This window comes from Pezoporus flaviventris, unplaced genomic scaffold, assembly GCF_033815535.1.
Source record: "Pezoporus flaviventris isolate CSIRO_AGI_PZ_B2104156 unplaced genomic scaffold, CSIRO_AGI_Pfla_v1 ptg000025l, whole genome shotgun sequence".
NCBI lineage: Eukaryota > Metazoa > Chordata > Aves > Psittaciformes > Psittacidae > Pezoporus > Pezoporus flaviventris.
In genome coordinates, this window is record NW_026892573.1 from 33,302,013 (window position 1) to 33,324,005 (window position 21,993).

Here is a 21,993-nt window from a genome sequence, read left to right on the forward strand (position 1 = left end):
CTCATCTATAGCTTTGCTATGGTACATATAGGTAATGTAGGGCCTATACCTGGCCCACAGTGTAAGAAAAGACAGAGATAAGGTCTATCAGTGGGCTGTAGGAGAGATGTTACCCCTTGATGCAAAGACCTTGAGTATTTCCTAACTCTCAAGTATGTTGTACAATGAACTGGGGCTGACCTTTGTTTTAAGAACAGGAAACTCTCCAGGATGTATTTCTTCTGGGGGTACGTGATATTTTGCATATATTTCTGTATCTGCTGCAAGCTCATGGCCCATGTTCATTCTCTGTCCCTCCGGTCAAGTCTCAGCAGATCTGTAATCTCTTATATCTGCATCTGTAGCTCGTATGTGCAATGGGCAAACATACTTGTGGATTCAAAGAACTGTTTTCTCTTATACACCCTTTACTTCTCGGTACATGGAGCTCTCTTACACATTCGTGTTTTGTTCCAAGAAAACAGTCTGGTTCTGGAAAACACCCCAGAAAGGCATCCTAGAAGTTCTCCAGCTTGTGAGAAAGGTAAGGTCTGGTGTTTGGCTGTCTTCTTTCTCATCTTGTCTTATTTTCCACTCCTCTTGGTTCTTTCATGCTGTGCAAGTGTTTGGATTTTGGTGCTTGAATTGGAGCATCATGCTGGTCTTCAATGAGAGGATTTCTCCCCTAAAGAAAGACTCACCAGGCATCGCCTTTGCTTCCTTCATTATGGTTTTAGCAAATAAAAACTGCTGTTTCAGCTTTGCTGTTTGGTCACGGTCAGAGGGCGACATGCTGCGACAGCATTTCTCTTCCTGGGTAAATCGTGCAAAGTTACTGCAAGTCAAACAAGGTGCCTTCTGAAATGCCTCTTTGCTTTATTGCATTTCCTCTGACAGTTCCCCTTGGTCTGAACTGTTGTCTGTAACAATGAGGTAGTTTGTGTGGTTTGTGATGAAAAGGTCCTTTCCTAGTTTGTTCCAAAACCTGCTGGGGATGCTGTATATTTTCCTTGTCTCTGTTTGTTGCTTGGCCAGCATTTCCTTGCCTGTCTAACATCTGCTCACCAGACCCCAGATATCCTTGATCACATTTGGCCAGTATGAGGCACCTCTAGCGTTCTGGTGCGTTCTTGGGAGTGCATCTGCTCACAAAAATCTGGTTGCTGTGATCCAGCTGCATTTGTGTCTGAGCCGTCTCTCCCATGGGGCTCCTCATCTCTCTATTCCCAGCTAGTAGTGTCTCTCTGTCTTCTTTTCCATGGCTTTTTGTGTATCCTGATGATATCTGGTGAACTTTATGTCTGCTCTGCACTTTTACATAGGCAGGAATTCACTTTTCCTATGGTCTTAGCTCTTGCTAGAGCTCTAAAGAGAACTCTACCAAGTTCAATAGAACTTGATAGAGCTCAGCATGAGGGTTGACAATTCAGAGGTTTGGACAGCTGGGGATGGTTGTGAAGAATTGCTGTCCTCTTTATCCAAGAATTCACTAAAGGAGCTTTGCTTCCTGCCTCCTTCACTCTCCAGCCCCATCATTTGGCTTCTACCATATCATCCCACTCAGGCCCTCCATCTCCTCCAACCACTCAGTGCTCACTTCCACCTCTTCTGCTTTACCTCCACTCCTCCTCTAGCCTCTTAATCTGCTGATATTTCAATCCATAGATTTTGGACCTCATTTTACCCAACCTCAGGTAGCCAGCTGTGGTCAGGAGCACCCTTGACTAGTTGCAACTAATGGAGACAGCTTCAGAGGGCATGTCAAAGACGTTGTTCCTTGATGCTCAGGGTAACTTCATTCACTGTCTCTGGGGCACTTTACCTGCTATTTGTAGAAATAGCAGGTGAAGAAACCCCCTTCTTTCCAATTTTTACATGCACAGTCCAGAGGAAAACATGACAGTTGGTAAGTTCTTCTGAGTCTTTTCGTTCTGACTCCCACATCTTTCATTGCTATTCCAAATTCTGTGTAATTTGGCTCTGGTCTGACCTGTTGTTTCTCCAGATTTTTGACCTCTGCCATGAATCTTTCACTCAGGACATTTGCTGTGGTCTGACAGTGATTTTTGAGTACAGTTAGAACGTATTGGGTCCTCTGGTGAGTTGTGGATGCATCCAGATGAGGGCTGACCCTGTGACAGCCATTGCCTACTACAGCTCTTAGTGCAGCAGCTTGTATTTAGCTTTATTTCTTAACCATTGCAATACCAGGCAGCAAGCATCAATCTACTAAGCAGGGTTTGGTGAGAGTCGGGGCTGTAATTCAGTGCCAGCGATGTGATTTCTCTCTGGCTTTTGCTCCTCTTTCCACTAGTCTCCACTTTGGATTTCCCAGATTTGGATTTCCACTATGATTTCCTAGATTTGATGTTAATATCATGGCCATAATCTAAGTAGAAAACTAGCAACCCCCCAAACTGATACCGTCCTATTTTATTCTTTCTGCCTCAAACACAGACCTATCTCGTGAAACACTTCCCTCAGTCAGAGCTGCCTGAATACCCAGATGTTGTCTGAGCATCACTGTGCTGCAGTGGTCCCACAGGGAAAAACACATGCCATAACCCTCCAGAAGTAAATTTTCCTTGTCTGGCCTTCCTACATCCTGACATCACTTCTCCCCTATGCGCAGCAGGGATTGCAGCAGCTCATGAGACCTGGGAGTGTGTTGAAGAGGTTGGAAACACCCCACAAGAGATTTCCAAGGAACCAGAGCTGGGCTTTGGTTGGAAAGCCGGTCTATAGATTCCCTTGTAGCTCTTTGGAGGTGATGAGGGAACGCAATTGCACCCCTCTGTCTAGCCAGAGGCCATAAGATGGAGTGGGTTGCTGACTCCAGAGACCTCAGCTTATTGCCTGATCTAAGGCAGAAACAAAAGATGAGAGCAAGCAAATCTCTTCCTCCGTTTTTCTCTGATAGCATGTCTTTTCCATTTAGAGATTATCTCTCTCTATGTGTATCCACAGTGCACTGGGGGCTCATACTCTCCACTTCCAAACACTGCTTAAATACAAAGGAAATTAGAGGAACCATTACCCAATGCCTGGGGCTTAGCTTGCGTTCCTCATCACCTTCAAAGGTCTGATCAACAGCTTGCGTTGGGGTCGAATCCCTTTTTCTCATTCTTTGCAATACCTCTCTTTATGGGATCATACTTTATTGCTCTCTTTCCAAGTGTTTCATTACAAACTCCATTAATGAACCACTAGGGGTAGCCAAATGTGTTTGGTTGCATGCAGGACCTCAAGAGAGGATTATGGAGCACATTCACCACAAAGAGCCTCAGCTTGCTTGCAAACAAGGCAGCCTAATTAATCCTGCTTCCTGCCTTAACAGATGAGCTCTCAAGACAGAGACCTCCCTGAACTCGGGCTTTGGGGAGACCTGGAAGGACATCAAATGCTCCAGAGCTGAGAACTTGGTGCAGGAACCTGACCCCCTCCAGACCCAACATAAGTCCAGTAAGATAAACAAATGATGCTTGCCACATGGCTGTCACACATCCCAGCACTAAGGCCACCAGCCTCCCACTGGGGCTATAAAACACACACTGGAGAATACTGGGAATGAGAAACCTCTCCCCATGGTTTAAATGAAAAGGCTGGGAGAATGAATTGCAGAAATAGCTGATGTGGCCACCTCTCTTGACAGCTTTACCTCTTGTGAGATGGTAGTTTAGGAGGAAAAGACAATTTTGTATAGGTCTTTGTCTTCCATCTTCACCCTCCTTCAGTCTCTCCTCCCTGTGCTGTTTATGTACAGCCATTAAGTGCTGTTAACGACGCTGTGCAATAAGGAAACAGCACTGCTGTAACACTGATGGGGAAACTACATAAACTTAATGACTTCCCAAGGTCACAAAGGCAGCTTGTACTTCGGGCATGGGATGTACCGAAGTCCTCCTGCATCCCACTTCAGTGCCTTGGTGGGCTTTTTCTTTCCATGTTTTACTACATGGATGAAACCCAAGAGAGATGAATGAAGCAAGCATGACCCTGTTCTGCTGGAAAACCAGACCGAAGGCAAATGGCTGTGATGCTTTGGGTCCCAACGGACTTGCATCTGCTTGCTATTAGGCTGGAGGTGGCCTGTGAGCTATCTTCACCACGCCTCAGCTGGGGTTGTAGGTATTGTACATAGGATGCATTGAGCTGCTTCAGCATGAGTTTGACTTATGCAGTCTGGAGTCAGAAGCTTTTCTGTGATGACATGCATAAAACACGATTTCTTGCTAGAAACTGAGTGCTAAACACTGCCTCATATACAGCTCTGCCACTCCTCTGCTGTTTCAATAAGACCTGCAGATACTCACATCATAGACAGGCACAATGAGAAATGAGTCTGCTCCTTTTCTTGGGACCTGGAAAGTTATGAGGGAGCAAGTCCTTAGTACAGGAAAGACATGGAGCTGTTGGAGCAAGTCCAGGGGTGGCCATGGAGATGCTGCGAGGGCTGGAGCAGCTCTGCTCTGGAGCCAGGCTGAGAGAGCTGGGCTGGGGCAGCCTGGAGAAGAGAAGGCTCCTGAAGGGGAGACCTGAGAGCAGCTCCAGTGCCTAAAGGGGCTGCAGGAAAGCTGGAGAGGGGCTTGGGACAAGGGATGTAGGGACAGGCCAAGGGGAATGGCTTTAACCTGCCCGAGGGGAGACTGAGATGAGCTCTTAGGCAGAAGCTCTTCCCTGTGAGGGTGCTGAGGGGCTGGCACAGGGTGCCCAGAGAAGCTGTGGCTGCCCCATCCCTGGCAGTGTTCAAGGCCAGGTTGGACACAGGGGCTTGGAGCAAGCTGCTTTAGTGGAAGGTGTCCCTGCCTGTGGCAGGGGTTGGAGCTGGAGGAGCTTTAAGGTCCCTTCCAACCCAAACCATTCTATGAGTCCATGATTTGAAGTCCTGCACCAGACAATATTCATTTCTTGATCAGGGCTCTTGAAGGAAGTGTTAAACATAATCAGACTTCTAGAACTGGTATTTAAAATTGGTAGAAAACCCAAGGGAGTAAACTGGCATAACTTGCCCTCAGAAGCCATCCCAGGTCTAGTAGAGTTCTTGGTACATGTTACTGAAAAAGGGGAGGGGTGTGACTGATAAAGAAAGAGTAGAATTTAATTAAACTTTTATGAAGTTCACCACTAGAGACTCTTATGGAAACGGTACAGTCATGATGAGTGAGTGGTAGCTGTGTTAAGGAATGGGCCCATGTAATAGACAGAAAACTAGGATTAGGAAAGAAAGATCAATTTTAAACCTGCTGGTGAGGTTCCTTGGGGCTAATACTGAGTGATAAATGACCTGGAAAAGAACAAAGAGGTAAGTAATAAATGGTAGATGATCGTCAAATACTTCTGGGACTCTCTAGAAGAGAATGGAAAGAGCTCAATGAGAAGTTTCCAGAGGTCTTTCTCGGGTCAGTATAGCCATCCTACCTGCATATAGCCTGAAATTGTTAAAGAAATTTGCTTTCTTTAATACCATTTTCAGATTCTGAAAGTGCCTGAAGAACTGTCTGTCCTCCCCACTTAAAAACAGGACTTCGACACCAAAATCTGTAATATAACACATTTGATTAACTTTTCACCTAACTTCTTAGTTTTGAAATATTATGGTTGGTCTGAAGTTTTTTTCTTAGCAACCACAAGGACAATAAGCTTTGGAAAAATATGACTTGATGCTCTCTGAGTTAGATGTCCCTGGGAAAGGGGCAACCATTTGTATTGGAGTCATTGTTGAACATGGCCACGGCGGTTTCACTGCTTTGCTTTAGCAGCACAGCACACTGCATCGAACAGCTTAACGTCAGGCCATGCATGGAACACACATACTTTACACTTGGACGTGGGTATTTCCTCCACAAACACATGCTGCAGTTCAGCCCAGCAAGGGAACACCTCTCCTTGGTTTAGCTGACCCATGGTAACAAGAGGAGTACAACTTGCCTTTCTGAATCGTTATCATTTACCTCTTGACACGACACCTTTCTCTGCTCCCAGCCCCTGGCTATATGAGATGTGGTTTGCATCCAGGTCTAAATCCAAACCCCTCCAAGGTGTGTGAGAGTTCAGATTTCAGCCAGTGCCTATGTCAAACGTGAAACCTGTTTAATAAAGCAGAAATCTCCAGATGCACCCAAACAGATGAAAACCATCAGCAAGGATAGTGCCATTTCATCTCTTCTGGAGGAACCTTTACGCTCCCCCTTACTTTCCACCTCCCCGGTCTCCATCTTGCTGTCTGTTATCCCACATAACTGGATCATTGCTTTGTATCTTGCTCATGCCCTTCACCTGACACAGCCCATTCCCCCTTTCCAATAAAGGTAGAAACACAGAGGATGTGCTTGTGTGCACTCGTTCTGTTTCCATCCCATCTCATGCTGGGGGCCCCATGCAAACCGCGCTATCAATCTGGCAGTCTCTGATGATGGAGCCCACATGGGAACCTTAGATAATGGATTACAGTGGAGGACATATATTTCTAAATGTGTTTAAGATGTCTGGCAGTTTCTTAAGAAGCAAAAGAGGGGAGGGGAAAAACAATTTAAGGGGAGAGAAATGTACCCTAAGTCAGTGCAATGCTTTTGAAAGGGGATGAGGAACGTCCATCATGCTGTACTGCTTCACCCATCCCAACACAGGAGGTGAATGGGGAAAGTATCCTTTAAGCAGAACTCCCATAGCCAAGGGCAAGGAGGCAAACAGGTAATATGGTAAACATTGCACATGGTTTGAATTATCATTGGTAATAAAACTATTCATCATCGGCCTCCATGCTGAAGATTGAGATAGCTATTGCTCCCGAGGATTCAGTGACTGAAAGAATGAATCATTTGCTGTTCTCTTGCTCTCTTATTTTCTCTGACCTCCATGGCCTTGGCTTAAGGTCTTGTTGCAGAATGACAGGTCAGCTGCTCTGAGCTCGGTATCCCAAAAATTACAGCTTGGGATTCAAAGCTAATCACAGTCATCACTGGTGTGTCTTTCTGCTCACTGAGACTGGGCCTCCTCTGGCATGAGGACTGAATTATCCCTCTGCCTCAAAGACTAATCACTCAGCATCAGAGCTGAGAGAGGGATGGGGATGTCCTGTGTATGACCCCACCAAGCACTGGTGATTCTGGCAAGCCCCAGGCAGACCGCAGAAGGTTGGTACGTTATTGAGGTTTCTTTGGTTGACCCTATTAAAGCCCTGCTTTGTGTATCACATGCAACATCTGGGTTGCAATGTCTAGGAAGCAATGTGAGCTTCCCTCCTGCTTACCTCTGGAGATGGACACAGTCCCTGCATGTTCTACTAGAAGCCTGGAAAACGGGGCAGAGCCTGTGCTGTTCTCTGTTTAAGATCACAACTCAACCATCATCAATTCAAACCAACAACAATTCAAGCCATCACCCTCAGAAGCAGATAGGAGGAATCTTCCACACTGCCCCTCAAAACCATGGATTTTGGGTTCCCTCTCCAGTGGTACCCAGGTTTCCACTTCACTGACTTGTCTTCCAAGCAAAATCTCTTCACCCATAAACTGCATTCTCCTTTCCAACTGGGCAAACCTGTGCCTCTCTCCAGGAAGGTCTGCCCAGAGCAAATCTCTCTGGTGTAACGTGAAGTACATGTGTGGTTCTCCCCAGGTATCAACCCAAAACTGGGTCAGGATGGTTGCTGTAAACCTGGTGTATGTGCTCCACCGAGTTTTGGGAGGGAATAAGATGCTTCCCCTACTCAGACTGTCTGGTTGTAGAAACCATCGCAGGTTCCTCGCTTCATGAAGTGATTTCTTTCAGTGTTATTGAGCTGTTTGGATAATAACAATAGCAGGTTTCTCTTCCAGACACATTCTGGCTGCAGTGCTCTTTGGGGTTTCCTTACCCCCTTGTCCACAGAAGAGGAGCACACCCTGAGCCACACTGCAGAAAGGAAGGTGAAAAATGCGGTATTTGGTTGCACCATGCGAGTGTTTGGGTGCTGTATAGCAGCAATACTGGGTAAAACAGGCTAAAAAGAGGTGTGTTTCTAGAGGTATCAGTGACTTTAAGCTGCTTTTACACACAGTGAGTTTTGTATTACAGGATATTTTATTGCAGATGAGGATGCCATACAACAGAATTGCTTTTCACACAGCTTGGTTCTGTTTTTTCAGACAGCTTCATTTAGTTCTTTCTTTGCATCAGTTTTACACTGCTGCACCTTTGCCAGACCTGAATATGGTTTAAGCCATCAAGGATCACAAACCCTCAGCTGCTCAGTCACAGCCCTTCTGAGGTCAAGTTTGTTCCTGTTTCCCCCAGATGAGAACTTGGCCGAGGCTATTACAGTGGCATGGCCCTGGGATGAGTGAGGTTGGATAAAGGGGGTCTTCCAGGGGGTTACTCCAAAGCACAGTTCTGGTAGAGCAACAGAGGGCTCAGACCCACAGCAACAATTGGATTTCTGTAGGAAATGGTAACTTGGAATCTGGAAGAGGATGCACATGGATGCACACGGCTACGTTGGACAGGGCTTGGAGCAACCTGTTCTAGTGGAAGGTGTCCTTGCCTGTGGCAGGGGGTTGGAACTGGACGAGCTTTAAGGTCTCTTCCAATCCAAACCATTCCACGCTAGATAGCCAATACCAGGAGCACCATGTTTTGAAGTGCAAGCTCACCCTTGTAATACAGTATTTATAGAGTCAAACTCTGGCTTCAAGTGGATGTAAGAGCCCATGGGCCACATGTTGGTGGAGAAAGAGAAGGATGGGAGGACAGCAGAGTCTGCTGTGATGTCTTCCATTAGGACCAGACTTCTCTAACCCATACCAGCCTCGAGATCTGTTCTGTGCTTATCACCTCAGTGCTGGAGCAGATAGAGAAATTAAAAATAGGACAATGGCCATAACGACACCCAGAGGTACAGCGTGGTGGCTGGTCTCTGCCCAGCTCATTACCTCCACCATAAAACCCTTCGCTGCTCCACTGGAGCCAGTGGGTCTCAGATTTACAGACGTCAATGCACAGCTCCTGTTTCAGCCCTTAATTTACTGCTGAGAGGAGTAAGAAATCAGGCACCTAAACAAGAAGTTGGACACAGCAATGTCTCTGTGGATTTGGCCAGGCGAGTCTGGCCAATAAATATCTGAAATGTCCCATCCCCTGTTGAGAGTCTGCTCACACTTCGTGTCTCCGAGCCCTCGGTAACGCTACTGCCTGCAACAGCAGGGCCTGGGTATCAAGGCAAGGAGCATGACCCATAAATCTGCTGCTTAACGAGATACAGAGAGATTATCTGTCCTCTCCTTATGATTTGTGGGTTTGTTGCTATTTCATGTGCATTTTCAACCCTGTTGCAATGTCCACAAGGCACAGCAAGCTCTGCAGTAAATTTAATCCGGCGAGGGAAAAGCAAGCAGGGGGGATTGCTTGTTTTCTGTCCGTAGCTGTGGGGGTTTCTGATGGTTTGCATTTTGCTCTGAAGTCAGGAGGGCCGACTGAAGCTCTGTCAGGCTTGTTTGGATGTCAGGAAGCTGCAAGAGGGTTACAATAGGGAGTGCTTTTCTCTTGAATAAATACGACTGAAGCGATGCTCTCAGCTCCCAGGGAGGATTGCTGCTGTATGAGCACTGTTCTCTTCTGGAGCACATACAAAGCTGAGGTCTTGTTCTCTGAGGTTTGCAGAGTCTGTGCCCCTTTCCTTTGGTGACTTGCAGTGCCATGGGTGTCCTGGAGAAACTCCAGCTTTGGTATGTGAAGGGGCCATAACAGATAATCTAATGGTATCAGTGGCAGCTGAAGATGCTCTCACCTTCAGCCTTTGCTTTCTACCTTTCCTTCTCATGGTACCTCTTCCTAATCCTTGCCAGTGCACTGCCAAACCTTTTCTATCATGTCCTAAGCATGCAGAGATGCTCCTGCCTCAGAATCATCCCTGCTTCACAAAGGGTATTTCATCAGAACCATTTGACTTTTACAGCTACATAGTTTTGTAATAGCTTAGGACTGAAATCACTCCATTAACTATAAGAGGTTAATCCTGGATTTATCCTTGTGTCCTTGCTGATGCTACACCAAAACTGGAGAACCCAGGGTCATTTCAGAGAGCAGGGTGGAGGAATGGGCTCAAACTTGCTTTGTAATCCTGAAGTGTGACCCCTGTGCATCTCTGTCTCTTCCACATTCTCATCTCCATCGACACGGTCCATGGACCAGACCTACTCGCCTCTCTAACTTGCTCTGTTCGGCAGGAAACGTTTTACTTTCCCTCTCATTACCCCTCTTCCCACACGACACCGAAACACAACTCTTGAAAAACCAAGATTTCAATCCTAAATCTTCCTTAAGCCACCCGGGTTGCCCCATCACCCTCCAGCTGCATTCCTGAGATTTAATTATTCTCCTCTCTCCTTCCTTTTGTATGGAGCGTGTTTGCCAGAGGGTAAGGCAATGGTAGCTTATCGCCAGATGATGTTACCTTTCAACATCCCCTGCTCAGGCCTTAGGAAAGAGCTCTCCTCCCATGGCCAGCTGTGACCTTTCTTGTCCTATATGGGGCAGAGCTGCCAATCCACCACTAGGACACAAACGCACCAGATGTTGTTGTGATTGAGACATTCTGCTCCAAAGCCACTTTTTATTGCTGTTATGAGTATATTAGAAACTACCAAAATTTATGGGGTTTGGGGCCTGGTAGGTCAGCCTGCTCCCCAGCTTTAGCCTCCCCTCCTCTGATGCTTTTTGGGTTAAAAAATCAGGGCTACATTTGAAGAAAGAGGAGGAAACAAAGGAACTAATGAGCAAACCATTTGCCAACTTGTAGGTCAAGTCTGAAAGTGTTTTCCTTAGGATCAACAGCAAAATTGCCATAAACTCCAATGGAGAAGGCTATCTCTGAAGAAATGGAGATTCCTGCAGAAGAATGCAAAAGGCATCCTGTGCCCCAGCTCCCTGCTTCACAGGGATGCCCATTCCTGTTCTAGCTTGACTTCTGAGACACCCTAGTCATCTACTTGCCAGACCTGGAGATGTGTTTCTTCACACCCTCATCCCACCTCTTCAATGAGTTCTCTACCAGTGCATTATCCCATATGCCTTGTAGGAAGGAGTGTTCACTTTGGCATGAAAAGGTAAGGTTTCCATCAGTGTGATGATCTGTTGCTCCCTTAACAAGGAGTTTCAATATTGCTATGTGTGACATTTGTTATATCATAAACCAGTGTTACTCAGGTTCACATTACTTGGGCTGAGGAAGGATTTCTCTTTCTACCTTTTATCACATTCACCAGCATCCCACCAGGAGCCTCAAGCACCCAGGAAACAAGGGAAGGGAGAGCAGAACAGCCCTGATTGATTCTTGGGGATCAGTTAGTGAATGTTCTCTAATGGCATTCACTAAATGCATTCAAATCTGAAGCCCCCAACACAAGAGGGGCATGGAGCTGTTGGAGTGAGGCCAGAGGAGGCCATGGAGATGCTGCGAGGGCTGGAGCAGCTCTGCTCTGGAGCCAGGCTGAGAGAGCTGGGCTGGGGCAGCCTGGAGAAGAGAAGGCTCCTGAAGGGGAGACCTGAGAGCAGCTCCAGTGCCTGAAGGGGCTGCAGGAAAGCTGGAGAGGGGCTTGGGACAAGGGCCTGTAGGGCCAGGCCAAGGGGAATGGCTTTAACCTGCCCGAGGGGAGACTGAGCTGAGCTCTTAGGCAGAAGTTCTTCCCTGGGAGGGTGCTGAGGCGCTGGCACAGGGTGCCCAGAGAAGCTGTGGCTGCCCCATCCCTGGCAGTGTTCAAGGGCAGGTTGGACACAGGGGCTTGGAGCAAGCTGCTCTAGTGGAAGGGGTCCCTGCCCGTGGCAGGGGTTGGAACTGGATGGGCTTTAAGGTCTGTTCCAACCCAAACCAATCTGGGATTCTGTGATTCTCTGAAACCTCTGGCTTACATATGGAAGGTACTGGAGGGCACGCTCCAGCACTGCATGCTGGCATTTCGAAAGGAGAAATGAACTCCATGGAGTTCATAGTAGTTGGAAACACACTTTAGGTAATGTCAGAGACAAGGGGTCTCCACAAGTCCTCTGTCTCTTTGGGGAAAATACTTATAAAGAGCCAATATGGTCCAAGGCTTGGATTGCTGGTGATGAACTCCAGCCCAGTGGCCAAGTCTCCTTCCTCACCTCCATCCCTTTTCCCTCCATAGCCCTGCTCTTACTTGTAGCCACTTAGTCAAGCCAGGTATTCCAGCAAAAACCACTCATCAGCAATGCAACAGAAAGTGGAAGTGACCCCTGACACCAGCTTCAAATTAGACTCGATGAGCCTACAACCAGGAAACTGTTCCCCCAGCCCCCTTTAAAACGTAGCGAATGAAAACCATTTGGTTGCTATTACCGGTGATTATGATAAGCTATCTTAAAATATGAAGTGGGGGAATTTATCTTTATTTCCTGGGATAGCACTGATGAAAAATGTGCTGCTCCATCTTGATTTCCAGTCACTGGAATGAGCTCTGTCGTGCATTTGTCTTTATTTGGCTTGATGTGTGTAACTGATCTGGGGAAGGAGAGAGGGCAGGGAGAGGGAGGGCAGGATTGGCAACTTAATCAGATGCAGATAAGTTTATTAGCTGCCCTCAGATCTGTTCCTGACCGAACACAAGGAGCAAGGCTGCATGTCGGATATCTCCTCATACTCCTTTGGGGAGAAGGCACAGCCTCTGTCGTGGCATAACCTCCAGCAAATGGTTTACATCAGTTCTCATTGCACTTTCAGGCCTCTCTCTAATTATTTTCTGCCAGAGCCTGGGGGCTGGGTGGGTTCTGCTCTCCAATGGGACTTCCTCATTGCAGAATGAAAGCAAAGACTTGGACAAGAAACAAGGTCAAAGCCATCAGCCCTCCCCACCGCCCCCTTTCCTGTAGGTGAGATTCAAACAGTATCTACCAGATTTCTTGCTCCTAAAGCAGCGTTAGGAAACTTTAGATTTTGGCAAGATAAGATGAGAAATTGTTGGAGGTTTTTTTTTTTGTAGGGCAAAGTTTGTGCAAGGTTTTCTGTAGCACAAGCTGGTTGTTGAATTGCAGTTCCACTGCTTGATGCTGCACCAGGAACCCAGGGAAGACCTGACAGAGGTTTAGCTATGGAAAATACAGAACAGCTTTCTGGGAACAGCACTAAAGCAGAGGTAGAACTTTCACACTACTAGGCTGCCTATGAAATCAGTAGCTTTGTTATTGAGGTCCATAGGAATGCATTGCAGAGATTTAATTTTATATAGACATATATGTATAAATATGCACACATATATATATAGAATATGCATAACTTTACAAGGGCCTGTAGGGCCAGGCCAAGGGGAATGGCTTTAACCTGCCCCAGGGGAGACTGAGCTGAGCTCTTAGGCAGAAGCTCTTCCCTGTGAGGGTGCTGAGGCGCTGGCACAGGGTGCCCAGAGAAGCTGTGGCTGCCCCATCCCTGGCAGTGTTCAAGGCCAGGTTGGACACAGGGGCTTGGAGCAAGCTGCTCTAGTGGAAGGGGTCCTTGCCCGTGGCAGGGGTTGGAACTGGATGAGCTTTGAGGTCCCTTCCAACCCAAACCAATCTGGGACTCCATGATTCAGAATTGCTCTTTTTAAGCATTCAGGGGTGAGCGTTTTTCAGCTGATGCAAAGCATGGAAAGGTGTGCTGTAATCCTGAGGGCTCTATTGAGCTTCACCAGCTAAGAACCTCACCGAGAGCTTTAGGGACTTCATGGCTGTAAAACTCAGAACCATCAGAAGAGTATTACATCTCCAATTGAGCTGACCTGAAAAACATCTCTTTCCAACAACTCTTGTTGTCTGTGGTGTAAAGAGCTGAGCTATAATGAGGGTGTTCCTGCAGGAGCAAAGTACAACCCAGTACAAGAAGAGATCACTTAAACACTTTTTCTCCCCTGTTCTTAACTGAAGTGCATTGCAAATTGTAAATCCCTGTGCTGGTTTTGGCTGGGGTAGAGTTAATTTTCTTCATAGCAGCTATTACAGGGCTGTGTTTTGGGTTTGTGCTGGAAACAGTGTTGATCACACAGGGATGGTTTAGTTATTGCTGCGCAGTGCTTACACAGAATCAAGGCCTTTTGTGCTCCTCATCCCACCAGTGAGGAGGCTGGGGATGCACAAGTAGCTGAGAGAGGGCACAGCCAGGACAACTGAGCCCAGCAGACCCAAGGGATATCCCACACCATAGGGCATCACACAGAGCATATAGAACTGGAGGACGAAGAAGGAAGGGGGATTTTGGGAGTGATGGTGTTCGTCTGAACACCCACCTGACATGGGAAGTGTCGGATGAATCCCTTGAAGTGATTGAAGCAAACCCAATGAAGGTTTGCTTTACCTATTAAACCATCTTTATCTCAGCCCACAACGTTCCTCACCTTTCCTCTTCCAGTTCTCTCCCCTGTCCTGATGCAGGAGGAGAGCTGCGTGGGGCTTAGTTGCTAGCTAGGGTGAAACCATGATAATCACCCAAACGGTCCCCTGCCTTCAGCTGAGTCTATCCCACCACTTACACCACTTGAGAAATCCATTTCCTATTGTGTTTTTTACCTTTAAAAGGAAAAACCCCACCACCCTCTCACTCAGCACAGCTCGATTTAACAGATGTTTGCTCACTTACGACAACGTCCTGCTTACAAGACGGGGTAACTCGTCTGGTTCTTGAACAAAAGCTGCTATATTACCTCGATGCAAACCCCTGACTAGTCTTGGGGAGGGGAAATATAAGGAGCAACAACAGGTGAGACCTGACAGAACAGACATAATGGCTCGTTCTGCAGAACGGGTCCGAAACCATTTATTGCCCCTCTCTCTCAGCAGAGAGGAAACTTCAGGAGTTATTCCTCTCACTTACTCTCTTAGTTCCTGTTTTTGTAGCAGGGGGTTGTATTTCTGCTGTTGGATGTTTGCCCTGTTTGCTGGTGCTGCGCAGGAGCTTTTCTTCTCTCTTTGCTTCATCCTATGCCTTTGCAGATCCCTGGTCCCATGTAAAGGGAAAGCATGATGACCTCCATGGAGAGATCTCAAAATGCTACAGGAAGGATGTGATGTGCATTAAGTAAGAAGGCACTGATGCAGCAAAAGATGGATTTGAAGTCACCCCAAGGCTGAGCACCTAAGTTACACAGCTTGTAGGGGCAGACTTTTTTAGCAGGCCTGTTGTGATAGGACAAGAGATAATGGCTTTAACCTGCCCGAGGGGAGACTGAGCTGAGCTCTTAGGCAGAAGCTCTTCCCTGTGAGGGTGCTGAGGCACTGGCAGGGGGTGCCCAGAGAAGCTGTGGCTGCCCCATCCCTGGCAGTGTTCAAGGCCAGGTTGGACACAGGGGCTTGGAGCAAGCTGCTCTAGTGGAAGGGGTCCCTGCCCGTGGGTGAGCTTGAACATCCCCTCCAACCCAAACCTTATTCTCTGATCCTATGATCCTCACGTAGGAAGATGAGCAGACCTCCCATCTGCAATGTGAAGTGCCTGGCTCTAAATCACGAATTCCCTTTAACCCAAATCAGCTGCAGTGGAGTCTAAACTTAGCTATCAAATGCAGCATCAGCTGGTTTCCATGAGGCTCTGCACATGCAGTAGAGATGCTTTCAGCCCCTGCCGCACTGATAAAGGAATTTTGGTGGCAATGAATGGTCCCGCAGTGAGGACAAATGCTCCTGATACAGATTAGGAGTGAGGGGCTGGAAAAGCAGCAGCCAGTTCGGTATCAAGAGCGCTGCTCTGGTTAGTGTTACATGTCCATCTCGGGCTGAAAGTGCCTGCAAGCATCCAGGCTCCTCCAGGGAGGGATTTAACAGCTTCAGCTTTCAAGGCAGAGCCCAGAGGCTCTCTGGAGCATGAGTCCCAGGGGAGCAGAAGCACAGACTGGGGGGATAAGGCAGAGCATTAGTGCACAGCAACCTTGCAATGGCCTCTCTGGTGAAGTTATCATCATCTTTTTCACTGGCAAACCCAGAGCAGATGGATTAACCTGCTGTGTGTGTACTTTTGCTGTTAAGTTTTTCTCCCTGCTTACACTTGGAGATACACGTGCACATTTGCCCACCTCCTCTAGAAATAACTAAAGCACACAGAATGCATACGGCTTTTTCCATTTCTCTTTAAGTTGTTGGTAGATTCAGTGCCTTGGCTGCAGTCTCCAGAGATCTAAATCTTGGAGCCTGCTCTCCCTGCTGATCTCATTGCAATATTTTCTGTTTAAGTTGTAGCTTGGTTTTGATTTTCCTCCTGTTTATCTGGGTGCTTTTAAAAGGTTCTGTGTGTCCTAAGTGCTTATCAGCAAAAATAACCTCCAAAAGACTTAATCACAGGGGTATGATCCTTGCACAGAAACTGAGGTCTAGATCAGGATGGAAACGGGCTGGGAAATCATTACCTCATGAGACACTTACTTGGCACTTGCTTTGCAGCCCAGCAGCCAGAGCTGAGACCCTGGTGCAGGCAGGAGAATGGCAGGATGTTTCTCCACTCCATGACCAAACTCCTGATGCTGGAGGGATGGGAAGTGCTTTTCTTCACCCATCAGCCATGCTTAGGACCTTGCTTCAGGATGAACAGGACTTTTTGTCCCCATCTTGCAGCACGCAGGAGACAAGGTGGGGGAAATCTCCCAGTGCATCCCCTTGACCATAGCGCTGATGTAGTGGGGAAGAGACAAACATGTCAAGGCCAGGTTGGACAGGGCTTGGAGCAAGCTGCTCTAGTGCAAGGTGTCCCTGCCCGTGGCATGGGTTGGAACTGGATGAGCTTAAGGTGTTTTTTAATCCAAACCACTCTATGATTCTATGATTCTCGCTTCCATTGAGGCTTGATAAGGTTTCAGTGCACATAAGGACCCCAAATCCCTCTGTGTGCTTTTTCTACATGAAAATGCATTACCAAAACGAGTGCTCGGCTCCATTGTGTCCTCTGTATGCTCCAGTGGAAGCTGCAAAGCCAGCAGAAGTGTCACCAGGTGCCACAACTGGAAGCAGAGACCAGACCAATTCAGATGGGTGATAAGACATATTTCCCTTTTCACAAGAAGCATAAAGAACCCTTTGGGTGGCTTATCTAAAGATGTGCTGAGTCCTTTATTGTGTGAAGTCCCTAAATCAAGATCGAGTGCCTCTCTAAGAATAGATGTTAGCCAGATGGTGCTGTGATCCTTAGTAGGCATCTGATTATTGAATAGGTTGATGCAGCTAGGGGAAAAGATCAAACCAATCTGTAAATGTGGATTAGAAAAGGACTAAATCCCTTTCCTGTGGCACGGTTGTGGTCTTTCGGTAGAAATCACAAAGCTCTCTGTTGTATTGGTGTTTTATTTAGAGGGATTTTGAGGATGAGGAAGAGGATTTGGCAGCACATTTCTACACCTTGCTTTCTCAAAATGATTTTTCTTTATCATTCTTGGAGCACAAAGGATTCCAAAGCAAGGACTTGCAATTGGGCTACCTGGGGTGTACAGTAACTGTTGAAGCACCTGAAAAATTGCACCATGAAGCAGGATAGAACCATAGAATCATAGAACAGTTGGGGTTGGAAAGGACCTTAAGATCATCCAGTTCCAGCCACCTGCCATGGGCAGGGACACCTCACACTAAACCATGGCACCCAAGGCTCTGTCCAACCTGGCCTTGAACACCACTAGGGATGGAGCATTCACAACTTCCCTGGGCAACCCATTCCAGTGCCTCAGCACCCTCACAGTAAAGAACTTCTTCCTTATATCCGATCTAAACTTCCCCTGTTTCAGTCTGAACCCATCACCCCTTGTCCTACCCCTACAGTCCCTAACGAAGAGTCCCTCCCCAGCATCCTTACAGGCCCCCTTCAGATACTGGATAGCAACAGCTAAGATAGCATCAAAACCAGAACGTGCTCCAACTATGGCACAGACCAGGTTTTCTGAACAAAACCAATGAATGCACCACCCCTTCCACCAGAAAACCCCCTGAAATCTTGGCAGGACTTTCTAGGTGAATCTGGTACTGGAGGCAGAGCCAATCCTGCAGATGGCTCTTGGCAGCACTGAGCTGCAGTAACAGGCAGCTACAATGATGGTTTGCATGGTGCTGCCAGCAGTGGGACTGGGTGCCCGAGCCCTCTTCAGGGGGACTGGGATGTGTTTGTATGGTCACTGATCCCAGGAAGCACTGGGCAGCCTTGGAACAGTGGAGAAATAGAGGGGAAACTGGGGACACTGAGCATTGCACGTCTCTGTGATACAGATGGGATAGACTTCGTGGTACTCCATCCCTTCCAGAGCATCTCCTCCATACACAGGACCCATATGGTCAGATGTTGGCAAGTGGGACTCTCCAACACTGACATAAAGCAAGAGGCAGGTCCAGAGTCCCCACAAGCAGATAAGAGAGGTGCAAAGAGAAGATAAGAAACAGGCACCAAGAGACACCTATGTGTGGCAAACTGGGGATACTCCAAGGTCAGGTTGGATGGGGCATCAAGGCCAGGTTAGACGGGGCTTGGAGCCATGGCAGTGGATTGGAACTGGATGAGCTTTAACATCCTTCCAACACAAACCATTCTATGATAGTTCCAGGTTTCCTGTGTTTTCCAGCCGTACCCCAAGATGCAACCAGCATTTTAAAGAACTTAAGAGGACAGTAATGAACCACTTCATGAACATGAAGGGTTTTCACAGGAGCTCTCAGACCCTCCATGAGGGGCCTCAGCTGAGGCTCCTCAATCTCTGCCTTGTCACTGGGGTAGCCAAAATGTGTCCCCAGACACACAAATTCCCTGAGCCCTGTGTTGTGAGAGGCCACAAGAAGCCACCACAGGCAGCAGAAACCTGATTTCCTTTCAGGTTCACAGACCTACAATGCACATCACAATGATACAACCACTCAGTGAGCAGGGCTTAGCCGGGTGACTACCCCATGTGGGTAATGAACACATTTACAGCCCTGACCCCATGACTGCCTTAGAAACTTACTCAACTGCAGTTAATTCTTTACCAGGTCCAGTCATTAATGCTGTTATTTGTCTTTCCTGGAGTGTGTGAACTGAACTTCCTGACCTTGCATGGGATACAGGGATTTTAATAGGGAAATCTGCTTAATATTAGCACATTTTTCAAGCCCTGCACAGGCCTTGACAAGATTATTTTTAACAGATGACACACAGCTATTTGAAAAGAAGATGAATGGGGTTTTGGCTGCACAAACCAGAGCAGAAATATCTCATCTGGGGTGATGGAGGGAAGAAAAAGAAAGGGAAAGCTGCTTGGGAAAGGCAAACTGTAAAGTTAACTGACATACTGTCATTTAGACACCTCTGTCACTCATGTGCAAGTCCTAATCCTGGCATCAGGGGAGCCACGTGGAGGTCTGGGTTTGGTGAGTGAGCCAGGTCTTCTCTTGCAATGACCATCTTGTCTGGTGTCTGGGAGTCCATGGTACCTGGGATGAGGGCTCAGCTCTTGGCAAAGACATTACACAAAGACATTACTTCTGGGAGAAAAAACAAGGCACTTCTTTAAATGAAAATTACAAATCAAAGCCCTAAAACCAGAGGTGCACTTGTGCAGAAGTCATCCAGATCGGGCTCTTTGCTGTCTCTGACACGCGTGGTGGAGCATCATGCAGAAATATCCAAGCATCAGCATTGTCTTGTCACTGTTTGTGCCAAACCTGGGTCAGACAATGACACGTGATGCTCCCTAGCTCTCAGGCTTGGCATCACACCACATGGACCTGAGTTTTCTGCAACCATGGCCCAGGCAAGCCTTGACCCACAAAAGAAACAAAGGGCTCATGCCTAAATAAGAATGAACAGTAAGAAGAAATAATGCTTTCTGCACAGTTTGCAGTTTGCATAGACAGCGGGAGCAGCTGGCTGGGTACATAGCAGTCATGAACTGCAGATACCAGCTGAGAATCTGACCCTGTTGGAGTAAAACCAAGGTAAAACAAAGAGATATTGGCAAAGCCACTTAATGTTCACAAGCTGAAGGATGGGGTTTGTGAAAGTTTCACACCAAGAAACCAGCCTGAGGCATAGGAAATGTCAAGATGAATGGCAAAGTCACACACAGCTTAAAAGAGGTTTGTAATGGAAAGGCAGAACAAACTACACGCTGTGTGTTACGCTCCATTGCCAAGGAACAGTCTGAGAGACCTCTGAATTTGGGTTCAAGTGCTCCAGGGCTATGGGGAGCTGTAATATAAAGAAGGGCAGCAGTCTGACTCCTCATCTCGTAGCATTGCATGTGTGATAGATGGAGCGGTGCTAAGAGGGAAAAGATGATGGATTTTCCCAGCCTACCCAGTAAATCCACTCTTACACTTAACCAGCATCTTTTCAGAGACGTGCAAATTCCTTGAGGCCCCAAAGCTGGGCTAAGACTCCTGCAAGGGAAAGCGCTTTCTCATTTCCTTGCGTTGCCCCTATCTCGGCCCACCTTCCTTCCAGATGAGATTTAAACCAGAGCCACAAAGCCCTGTGAAGCTACCAACATGGTCAGTGCAAGACCTACAAGGAGAGCTTGAGGAAGGTGGGCTTCTTCAAGGGGGATCTAAAAGCAGCCTCCAGCTGCTTGAGGGATAATTCTAAAGGTCACGGAATCCCAGACTGGTTTGGGTTGGAAGGGACCTTAAAGCTCATCCAGTTCCAATCCCCTGCCACGGGCAGGGACCCCTTGCACTAGAGCAGCTTGCTCCGAGCCCCTGTGTCCAACTGCCAGGGATGGGGCAGCCACAGCTTCCCTGGGCACCCTGTGCCAGTGTCTTACCACTCTCACATCAAAGAATTTCTTCCTTATATCCAACCTAAATTGCCTCTGTTTAAGTTTAAACCCATCACCCCTTGTCCTATCACTCCAGTCCCTGATGTAGAGTCCGTCTCCACCACCCTTGTAGGCCCCCTTCAGATACTGGAAGGATGCTACAGGGTCTCCACACAGCTTCTCTTCTCCAGGCTGATAAAGATGAGTAAAGCCAAATCATTTTCCATAGTGGCAAATACAACAGGCAATAGATTTCTTTGTTGCTTTCATAGTTGTATGGATGAGAAACCTCCAAGGTTCCCTTTCTACCAGCACTTCTTGGACTGCATGAATAATACTGGTCTGATTTTGTTTTGTTTTGAAAGTTAAGTGGGCTTTTATTGAACATGTCTGAGTATAACCCTGTCAAATTGGAAGTGGTTTCTCAGCAGACCTGATTTATCTCTGTTCTCCCTGCTATTTATTTCCTTGATTGATTTGATTAAAGTGCTTTCACTGCTAATTGCCAGCATTTACTGATACCTCAGTTCTACAGAGGTAAATTACCACTGATTAATGGTAAATGCCGTAATAGTAAATGCAGTGCAATCATCTGAGCATGCACCTAGCTAAGAGAGAAGGGAGGCTCTATCCTTGAGAACCAAAAGCAAGGGGGTTATGATCTGGCAGGGTATTTTCAGGTGGAGGAGGTCTGTCACCCAAATGGTAATCTATAGGCATTCAGATTCAGGAGGATCCAAGTGATGAAAGATCTTTCTAAGTCCCATGGATTGCATTCCTCGTGGTAGAGAGGAGGTGAGATGGTCTGAGATGTCTCTGTCCCAGACTGCAATAGCAGTATATCAGGACAGTGCTTTTGGCTGTGTGACTTTCACCCAACAAAAACATGACCACCACAAGTCAAGGACCAGCCAAAAATGCCTTTAGTTGGGCACTGACCATCTGGGACATAAAACAGGATGATTAATAGGACTTCACCCACAGGACATGGTGAAGGGATGGTCTGTGAGGCCCTGAGATACCACAGAGGTGCCATTTCTCTTAGTAGCTGATTCTTACACAACATCCCAGGTGAAGCTCCCATCACAGCTTGAAAATGGTGCTTTGCAAATGTCTGGCACAGGACCTCATGCTGCAACAGCAGATGAAAGAGCTGAGTTTCTTTCTGTTATTACCCCCTCAAGCCAGCCACTATAAATTATTCCAGTGGAGTGATTTGGTTTTCCTGTAGCTTCCCCACAGCTGTTCAGCTTGGCTGATGGGCCCAACCTCTCCTGTGATGTTTGGTCAGGTTTCCACCCAG

At 47.2% G+C, this 21,993-nt stretch overlaps 1 long non-coding RNA gene across 1 annotated transcript in view; it reads left to right on the forward strand.

Annotated features, from left to right (window-relative positions):
* The first annotated feature begins 319 nt into the window (after positions 1 to 319).
* LOC133271728 (uncharacterized) overlaps positions 320 to 21,993 on the forward strand; it is a 38,280-nt gene continuing 16,606 nt past the window's right edge. Inside the window, exon 1 of the long non-coding RNA XR_009744225.1 lies at positions 320 to 523. This is a non-coding gene — a long non-coding RNA (uncharacterized LOC133271728). The remainder of the gene's footprint in view (positions 524 to 21,993) is intronic.